This window comes from Camellia sinensis, chromosome 4, assembly GCF_055761805.1.
Source record: "Camellia sinensis isolate YWXY chromosome 4, ASM5576180v1, whole genome shotgun sequence".
Classification (NCBI taxonomy): domain Eukaryota; kingdom Viridiplantae; phylum Streptophyta; class Magnoliopsida; order Ericales; family Theaceae; genus Camellia; species Camellia sinensis.
The window spans coordinates 201468183-201485157 of NC_138964.1; the positions used below are offsets into that span (position 1 = coordinate 201468183).

The 16975-nt window shown below is 41.0% G+C and overlaps 1 pseudogene across 1 annotated transcript in view; it reads right to left on the minus strand.

The window, feature by feature from the left end:
* Nucleotides 1-220: 220 nt before the first annotated feature.
* LOC114304384 (uncharacterized) overlaps nucleotides 221-16975 on the minus strand; it is a 33411-nt pseudogene continuing 16656 nt past the window's right edge. The window contains exon 2 of the transcript XR_014328225.1: nucleotides 221-1266. The product of XR_014328225.1 is annotated as an uncharacterized LOC114304384 (transcript). The remainder of the gene's footprint in view (nucleotides 1267-16975) is intronic.

The following is a 16975-nucleotide window of genomic DNA, read 5'->3' on the forward strand; positions in this document are numbered from 1 at the left end:
CAAAAACAAAAAATTATTCAAAAAACTCGTGTGGTCCTGAAATACCAACACTAAATTAAATTATAATCACATGGATTCACATTTCGAATAACGATTTAACATACCCTAACTGCATTCCTTACTATCTGCCTGCATAAACGTCTGTGTTGCAGTAAGCAATTATAGAATCAGCAAATCGCCAAAAAGCATATTTTTCTATTATTATTATTGAACAATTTGTGGTTATCAACCAAGAAACATTACACTAATATCATGCCATCAGCAAATTGAATATACAACTTGTGAAAATTTACAACTTCCGAGTTATAGGAAATAAATGGAAATAAACTTGTCCATATTTCATTCTTCATCACAGCAATGAAAAGGGGCAATACGCAATAAACTGCCGTAAAAAATAATTCAAACCACATAAAAAAACCTATCCGCAAATGACATAAAAATGCATACATCTGACAATCCGAAAATCATATATGTGAATAGAAACTACTCGACCTCTGTTCATCCTAACTTTTACATGGAAATTACATTATGCATTGACTATCCTCCATGACAATCTGGTTGCTACACAAATAAGATCACAAACTCCCAAATTTCCAAGTCTGTATAAAGTCTTAAGTGACCATGGCATTGGCTTCATCTTCATCCGCCTCTCCTGGTGGCACTTCATTGAACATGTACTGGCACTGATATTCCATCAAGCATTGTGTTGATCTCTTCACATCCCAAAACAGTTCATAAACTCGACTTATATCCTCCATTTCCACAAGCTTTCCCTTCCGCTTGTGGCAAGCTAATGCGGCAGATGTAATTAGGTTGATGGCATATCTCAAAGACGTATCTACCCCAATCTTTGTCAATAACACTTTCGCATCTTCGGACATCTCCACATCTTCCCCTTGGGATCTGATGTCTAGAATTTTCTGAATTTCTTCTTCTGTGTAGGGCTGTGTGGAGGTGATGAGTAGGCGATCAGGGAAATCAATTGGAATCCCATGGGGAGACTTGTAATTTGTGCCTCGGATTGTAGTGTGATCCCTCTGTTGGTGGCAACAACCAATATCGGTGCCATATCATTTTCTAAAGCACGGTTTAGGAAAGAGAAACACTCGATGTCAAGCATGTGGACTTCATCAATGAAGAGGACACCAGGCACTATCTCTGCCTTTCCTTCCTCCCTCCACTGTGCAACCTTTGTGTCAATTTGTTCGCTCACTTCAGCGCGAATTTCTCTAGTATCACCGGTGAAGAGAGCCAGAAATCCCTGTCCTGAAATTAAAAGATGATTGTGAGAGGACAAAAAAAAGAAAGCTAAAAATCAGGGGAAATATATCTACATGTGATGTTCCCACAAGTATAAAGCAATGATTTTACATTTTTATTTTGAGCAAGGGAAGAGAATCAGTGCAGGATAATTCATGGAATCTGTTCAGAAGAAAAAGAAAAGAAAATAAAAGTAGCGTTTCCTACCAGGTACCATGGATCGGTGTGGAAGAGGTATTCCTGAACATTTTCAGAAGTTCTTCAAATTGTATAAGGTTTTCAAAGCATAAAATAGTTGGTTATAGGATTATTGCGCAATTTTATTTTTTTTAAAAATTGTTAAACCAAATACTTCTGGTGTTACTTAACACCAGTTCCCTTACTTCATTCAACCTTGATTCCAAGAATATTAGTATGTCAAGTATCCAGGATTGTTATTCTCCCAATTTAAGCATCTTGTTCCAAATATGCCCAACCACACACTTAGGTCTCCTATAAGGTCATCATGTCATGCTTCTTTGAGCTCTTCCTTAATCAAATAAATTTTGGCACAATTTTTTTACCTATGTCATAGGGACTCCTTAAAATGTATTACGTATCTATGTTGGACACTCTACACTTAGATAACGAATTCACCTAACATATTCAATACTTCGACTTAACCATAAATATATGCATATTATGCAATAAATGATCAATAACACAATGTGAATACCATTTTATCCTAAAAAGTAAAAATATATATATATATATATTAAGAAATATGAATATTCTAGAGTGTTCCCACGTCCTAAGACATGAGAATTAGATAAATCAGAGACATAATTGAAGCCAACATCCTACCCAAGTACATGTAACATAGTGTTGGTATGAACCAAAACTTTGTAGGGGCCCATATGTGCACCTCAGCCTCTTCAGTGTACCTCCAAACTAATTAGCATCGGATGCTTCGGTCAAAGCCTACTAATCTAGGTTGCACATGTAAACAAGAACATAGAGAACAGAAATCTCCAGCAGCATCTCTATATATGCTAGTGCACATAGACATTTTAAAACAAAGACCCTACATAATATATGGATTAGACGAGAGCTGATAGCTAGGCACCATCTTTATATTCTCTTAAACAGTGTTTTAAGTTTCAACACTGAAACCCAGGTTCGTAGCTCCTAAAACAACTTTGTTGTTTCCATTATGTCTTCCATGTTCATCTATGTTATCAAACATTTACTGAACCTCATATATATATATATATATATATATATTTGTGGCTTGACTTTTCGTACTCCTTTCGGAAGACGAATAGCCTCACAGTTCGGACTCTCGTGGTTCTGAATCTGATTTTACAAGTGCAATGTGAAACAGTGAAAACACAAAAAAAGCCTAAATCTAACAATTCTTTTGAAAAATCGATATTTGAATCAAATGCCAAAAATGAACTGCTTTGCTAGATTTCAGAATCGCCACCTAACCCAAGACTCGTGCCAAAAGCCATTAGTCTGTCATCACTAAATTGTCTCGGCTCGGGAACTTAGGTACAAGAGGGGAAGATCATGAATTGAGCACCTCACTCGCTCGATCAAAGATCGGTCTCTATTAATCATGATGTTATTTTTATTTACATTATATGCTCTTGTTCCGATTATTAGCTATTTTTACTATGTGACGCACACACAAATATAGACTAATTTGCAAGAATTAGAACATTTGATTTCGTGTTTTATTTGAAATCGTTTCGTGAATTTGCCATTTAAAAAAATGGGCTTAAAATGGACATTTAATCAAACTATCCCAATTCAAGAAACTAGCCTTCATCCACAAGCATTCAAAAAATTATATCAATTAAACACTTAGCTTTATGGAAGTATGCTTTGATATGGTAACACAAACATTTAATGCAAGATGCTAAAACATAAAATTACTCACCTAGTACTCCGAGCCAAAACAAAGCAAAATAATTAAAAAAAATATGCATGCTCCTAATTAATGCAATATGGCTAATGCTATGCACATATTTTGTATTTTATAGGCTCGGCTATGAGTATGGCATATGATTTTATTCAAAAAATGCGATAAAGCACATATTTAAGTAATGAATTTGAACATTGATATTGGGTTAGTATGATGAGCAAAGCCTTGGATACATGTAAGGCAATGTATGCAAAGCATAAGAATGCTAATTTGAAAAAAAAAAAAAATGATGCTCTACACTAACCATCGTAAGCGAGTAAGTAAAAGGGAGAAAGACATGGGGTTGGAAGACATACAACTTATAATATAATTGTCCTCATGCAAGAGGGTGCGAATCAAAGTCCGAAAGTCCGAATTAAATAAATTATTACAAAACCAAATAAATAAATAAGTAAAGAATTAACTAGCTAACTACTCTATTATAATAAGGATAATCATGAGAATTAAACTAACTATTTAAGCTAACTAGCTATAACAATTACAAATAAACAATAATAATAATTACAACACTAATAATTAACAAGACTAATTATAACAATAATAAATTAATTAATTACAACAATACACGGAGCATTAATTAACAATAATGATGTAAGCAAGGATGCACAAGGGTTGCATGCACAATGTCCAAGAACAGCTCTGTCTGCCTAGGCCTGCTCTGTTTCAACTACAATCACTGCCCTCTGTTTTCTGCAAAACATACTGCTGACCAAACATTGATGGTCGGCTGTGCCTTAATTTCATGCAAAATCCTGTTTTGTGCTCTGAAATGAAAATAGTGCAGATAGAGTTATTCTAGACTCTGTTTGTCCCTCTCACACTCCTATGTCATGGGAAAACCTCGAGAGAAGGTTGGAATCATTTCCAAAACCATCAATGAGCAAGTTGATTGCTTGATGATTTCCGATATAATTTCGACAAAAATCAATAAATGCAATGCCACTCCCTTCTATCATAGGGTGAACTCAAAGAGGGAGGTAGAAACGCTTCAAGATTCATCAAAACATCATGAATTGATGTAAGACAACCTTTGACACAATGGATTCAACATAACGTTTGGCCGAACCTCAGCAATATAACTCATTTTTTTTTTAGGTGGGTTGGTTCATTTTAAGCCAAATTCATTAGTTTTTGCCATTCTTTAATCCATTAAGTCTAAGATGATTGTTACGTCCACTAAAGATTACATCCACTAAGTGAGAAACATGTTAAACGGGAGGTGATTCTCAACATGAACAAGAGACTACACCGTTGACAATGAACCTCTGTAGAGATTAAGTCATTAAGCATAAATCGCTAGTTTACGTTTTGAATAACCGTCAACCAATTGAAACAACTCTCAAATGAAAGAAATGAATAGCAAGTTGATTTAATAAAATGAGGTTCTTAAACATGGAAGTTAGTTAAAGAAAAGCTAAGGACAATATACAACAAGCTATGTATACAAACTTATGAGATAACAATCAAGCTAATCAAAGCATGAACTGTTTAAACAACCTAGAACAACCCTAAAACAGCCTTCAAGAGATGAAAAACAGCGGCTCAAAGTGCACGAAAAGAGCCTAAAAAGCTAATCAACAAAGAGAGAAAACAAGGTTAGTAAACAAGAACAAGGAGGGGTGACTAACCCCTCCACTTTTGAGACTTCAAAGCATGATTTTTAACCTCTTTTTAACTCTGAAAATTAATTTAGAAAGCAAAGAAAAAGTGTAAAAGTAAGGGTTTGAGCTATAAGTAAAGGTGTAAGAAATAGTGTAAACTCTCTCTACCCTTTTGATAGCTCTTCAAATCCAAACTTAAACACTTGGAAGATCATCAAAACAACACAAAACTACAAGAACTAGATAGCAATAGATAGAACAAGAAGTAAAAGAGAGCATGACAACTTTATACCTCTCAACGAAGTGAGCTTTTGTTTATGAATCAAACTAAGTCTCAACACACTCTCAAACTTGAATTATGGTGTTCAAGGCTCAACCAAAGTTCCTAGGCTAAGGTGTGAAGGTGTATATGGTGTATGGATATAGAGTCAAGGTGATAGGCTTGCTCAAAGGGTTGCTTGCACAAGAAGAAGGAGAAGAAGGAGCTCTCAAGAAGGTGTAGAGGCTTTTTTGAAAATTTTCAACCCTCAAAACAGAGATATATGGACGTTTTTATAGAATTTGAGCAAGAGGAGTCATAAATATCTTCAAAATGGATAGCTAGCAGGCTCCTACCCAGAACAGTGTTTCTCGCTACTAAGGCACGGTCGGCCTTCAATAACCACGGCCAACCCTCAATGAGGCACGGCCGGGCCACAATGTGTTCCCCTGTTTTCCTGCTTCAGACTTGGCACAGGGTAGTACAATGTGTAAAAATGGATTTCTAGGGTATAATCAGTGAGAATATGAAAGGTTTGGTATTGTTTCGAAGCTTAAACATGGCCCCTTTGTTCAGACCTCGAACCACGCACAACACCACTTTCATCATCGAGTGTACCGGGCAAAGCGCTCGAGCCTTGCAGGCGGTCAAAAATGGGGTGTTCACAATTGCCCCTCTTGGACAGAGCTCGAAGTCATAAAGTGACGTGAGTGAATATCAAAGCCCAGAGACGACCCATTTGTCATAAAGTGACATGAGTGAATGTCAAAATCTAGAGACGACCCATTTGACAAAGCCGCAAGGCTTGGGCAAGAAATCAAGACATAAATGCAAAGATTGAACTCGAGGGCAAAATGCAACATGACATGCAACAAATAACTTATGATTATGCAATGAAACATAATGTAAATGAAGTAATGAAACAACGCTACAATCCAACAAGAATGCAACGTTTTACGAAAACGTAAATCAAAGCAAAACAAATCCCGCCGTGTCTCACCCCGAAAAAAGTGAATGCAGACTTCACATGAAAAGGAAAAAGAAAGCACAAACCAACCTACCTAGAAAGGATGTAAGAAAATGTAGACGTAACTACGCCTCGCGTAGGAAGGGTGAAGGGTGAAGGGCGACATAACCATCGAGCGCACCTGAGGTTTCAACTGAGATCCTAACGCATCTCATGCGATAGGGGGAAGGGTGGTGTGAACAAACAGGTGCACCTGATGTTTTTAACCAATGCAAACAATCCCACGCGTTGCACGCGAGAGGAGGAAAGGTGGTGTGAACACCGGGCACACCCGAAGTTTTTAACCGAGGTAAACAATCCTCATGCGTCGCACGCGAGAGGAGGAAAGGTGGTGTGAACAACGAGCTCACCCGCTATTTTTAATCGGGGTAAACAACCCTAACGCGTTGCATGTGATAGAAGGAAAGGTGGTGTGAACACCAAGCGCACCCGATATTTTTAGCCGAGATAAACAATCCTCACGCGTAGCACGCAAGAGGAGGAAAGGTGGTGTGAACACCTAGCGCACCCACTGTTTTTAACCGAGGTAAACAATCTTAACGTGTCGCACGCGAGAGGAGGAGAGGTGGTGTGAACAAGCGCACCCATTGTTTTTAATCGAGATAAACAATCCTAACGTGTCGCACGCTAGAGGAGGAGAGGTGGGTGAACACCAGGCGCACCCAATGTTTTTAACTGAGACAAACAATCCTAACGCGTCGCACACAATAGGAGCAGAGGTGGTGTGAACAACAAGCGCATAACCGAGGTAAACAATCCTAACGTGTTGCACACGAGAGGAGGAGAGGCGGTGTGAACACCGGGCGCACCCGTTGTTTTTAACCGAGGTAAACAATCCTAATGCGTCGCACGCAAGAGGAGAAATGGTGTGAACAACGAGTGCACCGACTGTTTTTAACCGAGGTAAACAATCTTAACGCGTCGCACGCAAGAGGAGAAATGATGTGAACAACGAGCGCACCTACTGTTTTTAATCGAGGTAAACAAACCTAACGCGTCGCACGCGAGAGGAGGAGAGGTGGTGTGAACAAGCGCACCTGTTGTTTTTAACCAAGGTAAACAATCCTAACGCGTCGCACGTAAGAGGAGAGATGGGATTGAAAAAAAAGAACAAACAAATTTTCAGAATTTGGTAAAATGAAACAAACTCCCCCAAGAAGGCCTCGGAAAACATAGTCCACGAAGATAATTCAAATCAAGACACAACGCATAAATGTGAATTAGAAGCAAACACGAATTCTACGCAAAGACATTTAAAATCAAAGCAATCAATGCGATGTAATAAAGTGAAAGCCAATTTGCCCATCTGTTGAAACAATGAACACAATGCACCGCGTTTCAATTTGGTTGTAAAAAGGATGATGATTTTACTGTAGCACGAATGATTTTATTTGGAACTCCTCTGAATAAGATTCAGGCAAAACAATTAAAAGTTCAAACTAATTAAAAGTATTAAACAAATCAAATCAAGTCAAATCATAAGTTAAACTATGAGTTAAATAACTAAGTTTACACAATTTAAATCAAGAAACAAATAAATCAAATTATGCATCTACACAATAAAACAAAATAGAATAGAATGAACAAAATTCTTCTCTTTTTCTTTTCCGAAATCCCTCTTTTATAACCACTCATTTTCCTCTTCCCTCATTTTCCTCTGTTCTTTTGTTTTGTTTTGTTTTTTTTTTCTTTTTCATTGTTTTTCTTCTTCTCTTTCTTTTCAACTCTTTTTTTGCTTTTCTTTCTTTTTTTTTTCTTTTTTTTTTCCCCCTTTTTTAGATTAAAACTCCATAATACAAGAAATAAAATAAAGTAAAAAAAAACAAAACTAAGTTTACACTGAGAGCCGGCCGGGCCTCAATGAAGCATGGCCGGGTGCCACGATAGCCGGCCGGGCTTCGATAGCAGCAGGGGCAATTTCGGGCATCCCGCACGTTATGTTTGTTTAAAACAAACTCAAACCCTTATTTTCTCACACCCTCTCATCCAAAACTCCCTCCCCTCTCTCTCTAGATTTCCCCTTTCCTTGAAATACCCAACAACCCTCGCCATTTTTCCTTTGAAACCCTTCCCCTCCTCTATACTTTGAACCGAACAAAACTTGATTTGGTGGAGTTTGAGCTTTTCCTTCGGTTTTTCTCACATTTGCCCACACTTTCCTTCTATTCCCCTTTGATTTTCCAAAACTTTTTCACTCTCTCTCCTAGTGTTTGAATTTTGGGATTTTCACCTATTTTCACTCATCCTCTCACTTTTTCTTCACTTCCTCCACTTTTCTCCATGGCTAGTGACGAGGTTTCCATCCCAGACCCCGTCATTGGTATTAGGGTCGTCTTAGGCGCAGATATGGAGGCCGAGGATGCTCCCGCATTGCCTCTCCTCATTGACAGGCCATTTGATGCGGCCACTTACCAGCCACGTACACATGTTTCGCCCCTAGGTGGTATCTTGAGATTTGAGGGCCTCATCCCCAAGATAGATGAGGACATCCTGCTGCGAGAGCCCGCGGAGCACTTGTTCGTCAATGCCTCAACGGTAAGCAACTTTCCTTTGTTTTGATACATTGTTGAATCTCACAAGTAGACCACTAGTTAATGCCATATAGATTTCCCATTTACAGGTGATAGCTAGGAGGATTGGCGGCTACGGATCCATATCTTGCTCCCGACGCTGGTATGACAGACTGCCCGTAGAGGTCCACGCACTGGTTGATGTCGCTAGCTTTGGGCCCTTCTGCTCAGGGCTCATACAGATAAGGGTCGAGTCGTTGCTGTACAGGGCCCTAGTAGAGAGATGATGGGACACTACGGACTCATTCCACTTCTCATCGATCGAGGGGTTGACTCTGATCCCATACGATTTTTCAATGCTCACTGGCCTACGGGTCGGGGTTGGCTCCCGATCCCATATGATCCTGACATGACGCAATGGAGAGTTGCACAGCGTCAGCTTCTCCGGGCAATCCCAGACACCACCAGTCACGAGATGGTGAGGTATAGTTGGTTCTTTGATCATTTCTCTGAGTCCCAACTCGCTACTACAGATGAGGTCGTCCATTACACATGCGACTTCCTTATGTATCTCCTTGGTACTACCTTGTTTGAGAATAGAGAAAATACCGTGGGGTTATATCTTCTGAGGGCACTGGTGCACCTACCACAGGTGACAAAGTACGATTAGGGTGGCGCTGGCCTGGCCACCTTATACTGCTATATGAGCTTCGTATCCCGCCGTAAGGCGGATTCACTCGGTGGCTACTGGAGAGTTTAGGAGTTACACCTCATATTTACTTCTTTTGTTCAGCTTTACATTCTGTTCAATTTTAAATTTCCTGCTCAACTTTGCATTGCATTTCCTGTTTATTCTACTCATTTATTTCGTCTATCTTTTTCTGGTTACAGCTCTGGGTTTACACATATTTCACCTCTTTGGCTACAGTCCCGGTGAGGCCGATTGAGTTGTCAGTACCCCGCTCCCAGTACTACAACTCCCGATTTAAGCGCCGCCGCCGCGTAGACCGAGACTTTCCCTACTTTTGCCGTTTCTTTGACACGATCACTGCAGATCAAGTAACAAAATATCAACCTTTAACTTTTACATACTGTAAGCATACTGCACTGTTTCCCATACTACACAGTCATTCTTATACTGTACTGTCATTTTCATACTGCACTGACTTATGATATCTGACGTTTACTTCTACAGGTTGACTGGCATCCTTGGGCGGGCATTCCCCAGGCGTCGAGGACGACCTATGTCGCTGCATAGCATGCCTTCACCATGCGGATTCTGCTTGAGGGCCCCTTTGGCCGGCTTACTACCTGGGGAAGAGGTTTATCTACCAGATACGAGGCGTCGCTGACCCCGACATTCCACATCCTCCTCCTCCTCCAGTCATGAGGGTAGTTGATGAGCTTCAAGATGGTCCTCAAATCGACCTCCTGATGTTGGGAGCGGATGGTGATCATCATCATGAACCCGATGACTTCACCACCTTCTTACATACTCAAGTGATGGTGCTTCTTAGCCTGGGCGTGGTTCGCGCTGTTCTGGAGGTTGCTACTGCTGTTGCTGGGGCTGGCAATGCCCCTGCTGGAGGTGCCCCTACCATTGCTCCCATTCCTGGGTTTCTCGTGATTCCCACTGAGATCATGTACATGCGTCCAAATGAAGTGATCGAGCAGATCCCCCTTGAGCATATCGAGAAGAGGGGCCGTAGGCTAGCGTTCGCTCCTGGCATCGAGCAGGTACACATTTCTTTATGCTTCTACTCACTACACTTTTATCTTGCTTTGTTTTCTACCATTTCTGTTCATTGTTCTCTATTACTTCTGTCTACCTTTCTCAAATTCTATTCCTTTTGCAGATACCCCGGACGTATGCTGATGACCTCCTCCGAACGATCGACCGACTGCTCCTTATGGTACAGAGGAGACAGACCGCTTTAGTCACTCATGGGATTGAGGCATACTCTGTCTATAGTTCACTGTTGTTTCCATACTGTTTATACTTCTGTTAGTCCATACTGATACCTGTACTCTTTTCAGCTTGAGCCGGCGCCAGCAATGCCTACAGGACCTCTTCTGACTGGAAGAAGAAGGAGACAGGACCCAGAAAAGGGCCAAGGGGGAGTCGATCGAGGGAGAGGCTGAACAAGGTAGCGCTCACCTTCTGAGGAGTCTTTTGACAGGTCTACGACCCTCGAGAACGAGGAAGAAGAGGTTAACTTGTAGTCCAGTAGCCCAACGATGACAGTGATGCACCTCCTCTGCAGTCGAGGAGAAAGATGGTGAGGATGGGTTACTGATGAGGAGGACGATTTTGTTTTTGTTTTTATTTTTTGCTTTGTAATTAAAGACTAGCTTCAGATAGACCCTTTTGTTTTTTTGCAAGATTTTCAGATAGACCCTTTTGTTTTTTTGAAGGATTTTCTTTTATTTGGTTGCCTTGTAAAACAATGATCGGGATTGGACCCGCTAGTTTATAAAAGACAAGTTTTTGAATGATCTCCTTGCACAATGTGATGAATGGCGTAACCTTTGCATTGTAACTTCGCACAAGACTTAATACAATGAATATCTACTCTTACATTCATTCTTGAGTCGGATAGCAACCTATAACTGGACAAAATGTAAAATACAACTCGATAACAGGAAAACGAAATGAAAACAACTCGAAAATACTAAAAAACACTTGGTGCAAACAAAACAAGACTTAAAACAAAGTTGTGGTACGTCAGGACGAAGGCCAACATTTCTTACAACTGCACTGATCTGAGCCACCATTTAGCCGACAGGGCCTAAATAGGCACGGCCGGGCTTCACTAAGGCACGGCCGGGCCTAAGTGTGAGGTCGGTCAGTGCTGCCCAGCTGTCATGCACTGCTCCTTCTCATCCTCTATAAATAATGCTCCCATGCAGTTTTTCTGGTAGAATAACAAGTCTTTGATATTTTGCTCTCAAGATGGAAACAATGTGCAACAATAGGCTCCGAGACTGGATAGCCACTTTGGACGGCTCGAAAAAAGTGAATTTTTGTAGTTTTGGCCTAAATGCCCTTTTTCCTCTAAGCCGCACTCCTCTTTACTTTCCATTCCTCCATGCCGTTGTTCGATGTTGGAACCCGATCACTCATGTATTTCAATTTGGATCACAAGAGGTGTGTCTGACACCAGAGGAATTTCGAGCTTTAATAGAGTCCCGACGCAATGAAGAAATCGTACCGCAGCCCCGTTTTGGCCATGCCCAAGCTTTGGGACAGATGTGTAGGTTAACATTACACGAGGCTCCATCCTTGGCACATGATGGGGAGCTAGACATTCCCGACTTAGTTCATGGATTTTCCGCCATTGGATGCTCTCTGTTCATGCCTCCTTGCATAATTCCTCCTTGCCTCTAATTTCGGCGAAGCTAGTATCCGGTTGATCGAAGTGGCCCAATGTCAGAAAGAGGGTAAGAGTTGCATGGGTTTGGCACTGGCCAAAACCTTAATGGGTTTAGATGCTTTCTGTCGAGGAGAGACTACCCGATTGGCAAGTAGTCCGCTACTGCTCCAGATATTATTTTCCACCATTCTAATTTATGATTCTTACATCACTCAACACTCATTCTCTGTTTTTCTCTCATAGCCTTTCTTACTTTTCTCTCATCGTACACCTCTCTATTCTTTAATCTCTGTTATTTTTCATCCCTCCCTATGTATGGCTTATGGATAAACTGCAAGTAGTGGACCCTTGTCCCGAGTACTTGGCCCGAGCTTACTTCTTTCACCAACGGCTAGTGGATTTCCCCTCAAAGGGTTTATAGTGTGATTAGATGTGCAGCCAGTCTGCAGTTGACATAACTTGGCGTTGCCCCTGGCTTAATTTGGCTGAGATGAGCTACAACATGTCCCAACAGTCGGGTGTAGAGTTAATTGGCCTTACACATTGCATATTCTATTTTCCTTCCAGGTTCTGACGCCAGTTCGCTCATAATCAAATATGTCCAGATGATGGAGTGGAATACACAGCTTCATTTCCAGTTCATACCTCGCACCTGCCCCGGTATCTCGCAGCCTGGAGGACGAGAGAGATTCTGGCCCTTGCCATTAATTTCAGTTACACCCTGTCTGAGGAGCGTTTGGCTTGGCTTGGCTTGAAGAGGAGGCATAGGTTGGACCGTCTTTGGCGTAGAGCCACCTGTCTTAGATGTGTCCCTAGTTTTACTACTTTGATCTTTTCTTTTCAAGTTTTAAGATGTAAAAGGAACTTTGATCCAAATTAAGGAGTTAAAGAATATACTTGTTTGAAATCAATAAAAATTAAAGTTGCGAGCAATGAAAATTTTCTTTTCAGTCCCAAAAATGGTCCAAGTTGTAAAAGGGTAAAATTTTGAACAAAATCAACTTTTATTGAAACTTTTCAAAACAATTTTCGGAAACGATCACCACCTGACACGCACATAATCGATTCTCGAGATGTACAGTCCCGAATCGAAAGAAATGATAACTGCCCTGATTGCATATCACTGCTACTCTGCACGGTAATCATCTTTTCTTCCTGAAATAAAGACCATAATCGAACTAAATAGATAATGAACAAAGATGACATGATCAGGAAAACGCACAGGACAGTTGAGTTGGAGATAGTTACGGCCGAACTTCAGAGTGAAATTGCCTACATATCCCAAAAATGGGAATCAGGCCTTGTGTAGTTTGGTTCAGGTTCATTCGAGTATTAACTCTCCTTTTGCATTCTAACTTTTGCCAAAGTCGCCCTTTAGGATTTTCAATCTTGCGAGCTCAGTTTTTCTTTATTTCTAATTTTTCATGCTCTAACTTTTGCCTAGGTCGCCCTTTCGGGTTTTCAACCTAGCGAGCTTCTCAAAAGTAGTATTTCTTCAACTTGTCCATATTGATCGGTTACAAGAACTCCAGGCCATCCAAGTCCATAAGAATAACCGCCCCTTCTAACCAGATTGACTTGATGATGTAAGGACCAATCTAGTTGGGTTTGAACTTGTCCCTAGGGTCATGGATGGGAGCTCGGTTGTCTTTCAGCACCATGTCCCCTTCTTGAAGATTTCTGGACTTAATTTTCTTGTTAAAAGCCCTAACAATTCGGCATTGGTAACCCTAGACATGATACAATGCTCTTAGTCTTCTCTCATCAACCAGCATTAACTTCTCAAACCTACTTTGCTACCAATTTGCCTCTGCTATTTAACACTCAGCCATAACTCGTAGCGAGGGCACTTCAATTTCGATCGGTAAAACAACCTCTATCCCATAGACAAGAAAATAAGAGGTTGCCTCTGTAAATGTTCGGGTTGAGGTCCTGTAGCCCCAGAGCGCAAATGGCAATTTATCTGGCCAATCCCTGCAAGTTTCCACCATCTTCTGTAGAATTCTTTTGATGTTTTTGTTCGCAACCTCGACGGCTCCATTAGTTTGTGGCCTGTAGGTTGATGACTTATGGAAAACCACGTATATTTCTCAAGCAAGTCTATCACCTCTTTCTTGAAATGCGACCCATTATCGGAGATAATCTCATTCGAAACCCCGCATCGACAAATAATATTGTTCTTAATGAACTTAGCCATATGCGACGCTTTAGCACACGGAGTAGGACTGGGCCTCCACCCATTTCATGAAGTAATCAATCACTACTAAGATGAATTCATGTCCGTTTGACCCCTTTGGCGTGACTGTGCAGATAATATCTATCCTCCAAACAGAGAATGGCCATGGTGAAGTCATATTGTAAAGCTTTGATGGCAGAATGTTCATGTGATTGACATGGATTTGACATTTGTGGCAGCGTCATACAAAACCAATACAATCTTCTTCCATGGTTGACCAGTAGTAGCCTTGTCTAAGGATTTTCCGAGCGAGCATCACACCATTCATGTGGGCTCCACACTCTCCTCCGTGAATGGCCTCCATGAGGCGCTTTGATTCCTCTTCCTCAACACATAACTTGTGCATTCCCAAATGGGCCTCTTTTGTACAACTTGCCCCCGCAGATGATAAATTGAATGGCCAAACGTTGTATTCCCCTTTTGTCCTTGGCATTTGCTTCTAGGGGATACGCCTCCTTTTCCAAAAAATTCCAAATATCGTAGTACCAAGGGTTCTTGTCTGAAGCCTCATCTATCGCGGCAATGGTTTCATAGGCCAGCGTGTACTTTTGTTCAATAATGATTGGACGCATCCTGACTCCCAATGAAATGTCTACCAGAGAAGATAGAGTTGCTAGTGCATCAACGAATCGGTTGTTCTCTCTTAGCAGATGGGTAAACGTTAGCTTTTCAAACCTCGGAATTAGCATATCCAAGACCTGATGGTAAACCTTCATTTTCTCCTCTTTAACCCGTCAATCTCCGTTGGCTTGAGACACAACCAAGTTCGAATCCCCGATGAAGTCCAACTTTTTTGCCCCTAGTTCTAGGGCAGCTTCTAAACCAGTAATACACGCCTCATATTCTGCTTCGTTATTGGATACTTTGAACCGGAATTTGAAGGCTAAGGGTATATGAGAATCATGAAGCGCTATTAGCAACACACCGATTCCATAATCGTATTGATTGGCTGCTCCGTCAAAGTACATTGTCCACGATTTTTTCTCTATTTGCAAAATATCTTCATCTTGGAAAAAGTACTCCACTGCATCATCCCCCTCTACTGAGTGATCTGCCAGGAATTCCGCTACAGCTCTCCCTTTAACCAACTTGCGTGTAACATATGTAAGATCAAATTCTGAGAGAAAAAGCAACCAACAGACTAGCCTATCCATAAGCACTGGTTTCTGAAAGAGATATTTGATGGGATCTAATCTCGAAACCAAGATTACAGAGTGAGCTAACATGTAGTGCCTCAACTTCCGGGTAGTCCATACCAAGGCTAGACAAGATTTCTCGAGGGGGAGTGTTACGGGTCTCGTAGTCCAGTATTTTCTTGCTTAAGTAGTAAACAGCTTTCTCTACCTTGGCCTCGGACTCCTCAGCTAACATACACCCCATAATTGAGTTTGTCACCGACAGGTACAAAATCAGCAGTTTTTCTAGTTCTGGCAGTAATAACACAGGCGGATTCTGCAGGTACTGCTTAACCTGTTCAAAAGCAAACTAATAGCGATCATCCCATTAGAATTTCTTTCCTTTCTTCAGGAGACCAAATAGTGGTTCACAAGTCAAGGTTAGTTTGAAATAAACCGCCTTATGAATTGCACTTTATCTAGAAAGCCGCACACCTCCTTTTCAGTCCTTAGTGGTGGCATTTCTAAGATGGCCTTGATTTTGAAAGGATCTACCTCAATTCCTATCTGTGTGATCAGGAATCCCAGCATTTTCCATGTTGTTACGCTGAAAGTGCATTTTTACGGGTTCAACCTCAATCTATACTCTTTGATCCCCTGAAAAAATTTCTCCAAGGCAGTGTAGTGGCCCTCTCGATCTTTAGACTTGACAATCATATCATCCACATACACCTCAACCTCTTTGTGGATCATGTCGTGCAGAATGGTAGTTGCAGCCCTTTGATAAGTGGCCCCAGCATTCTTCAACCCAAACGACATGACTCAGTAGCAACAGGTGCCCCACGGAGTAATGAAAGTAGTTTTCTCCCTATCCTCAAGTGCCATCAGAATCTGGTTATACCCGGAAAACCCATCCATGAACGAGAGCAATGCATGGCCCGCTGTGAAGTCTACCAACTCATCAATATGCGACAGTGGAAAATCATCCTTTAGACTAGCTTTATTTAGATCCCTGAAGTCGACACAGACTCTGATTCTGCTATCCTTCTTTGGGATTGGAACAATATTGGCCAACCACGTCAGATACTCGGATACAAGCAAGAATCCTGCCTCAATCTATTTGGTAACTTCCTCCTTGATCTTCAAAGCCCAATCTGGACGAACTCTGCGCAGCTTTTGCTTAATTGGCCGGGCCTCAAGGTCAAGAGAGATCCGGTGATATACAATCACATGATCGATTTCAGGCATGTCTTCGTAGGACCACGCGAAAACATCTTTGAAATTTTTTAATAAAGCGATTAAACGCTCTCGTTCCTCCGAAAACAGCATGGACTCGATCTGGACCAAACGAGGATCTTCCTCAGTACCCACGTTAATTGATACGATTTCATCTGTACAGGGCTTAACACACCTCTCCTTCTGATGATCAACCAAAATTTTCAAAACCTGAGGAATTTCTTCCTCTTCGTTTATGTCAAAATTTTGAAAATTAAGATTGATACGACAAACCAAAGGCAAAGAGAAGTAGGCAAAGTCCACAGCATTCCCGTTCAAAAAGTCTGGATCTTCGGTTATAGTAGACTCAAAAGAAAAGCTAAAAAATGACCTGGACAAGACTTTAGTA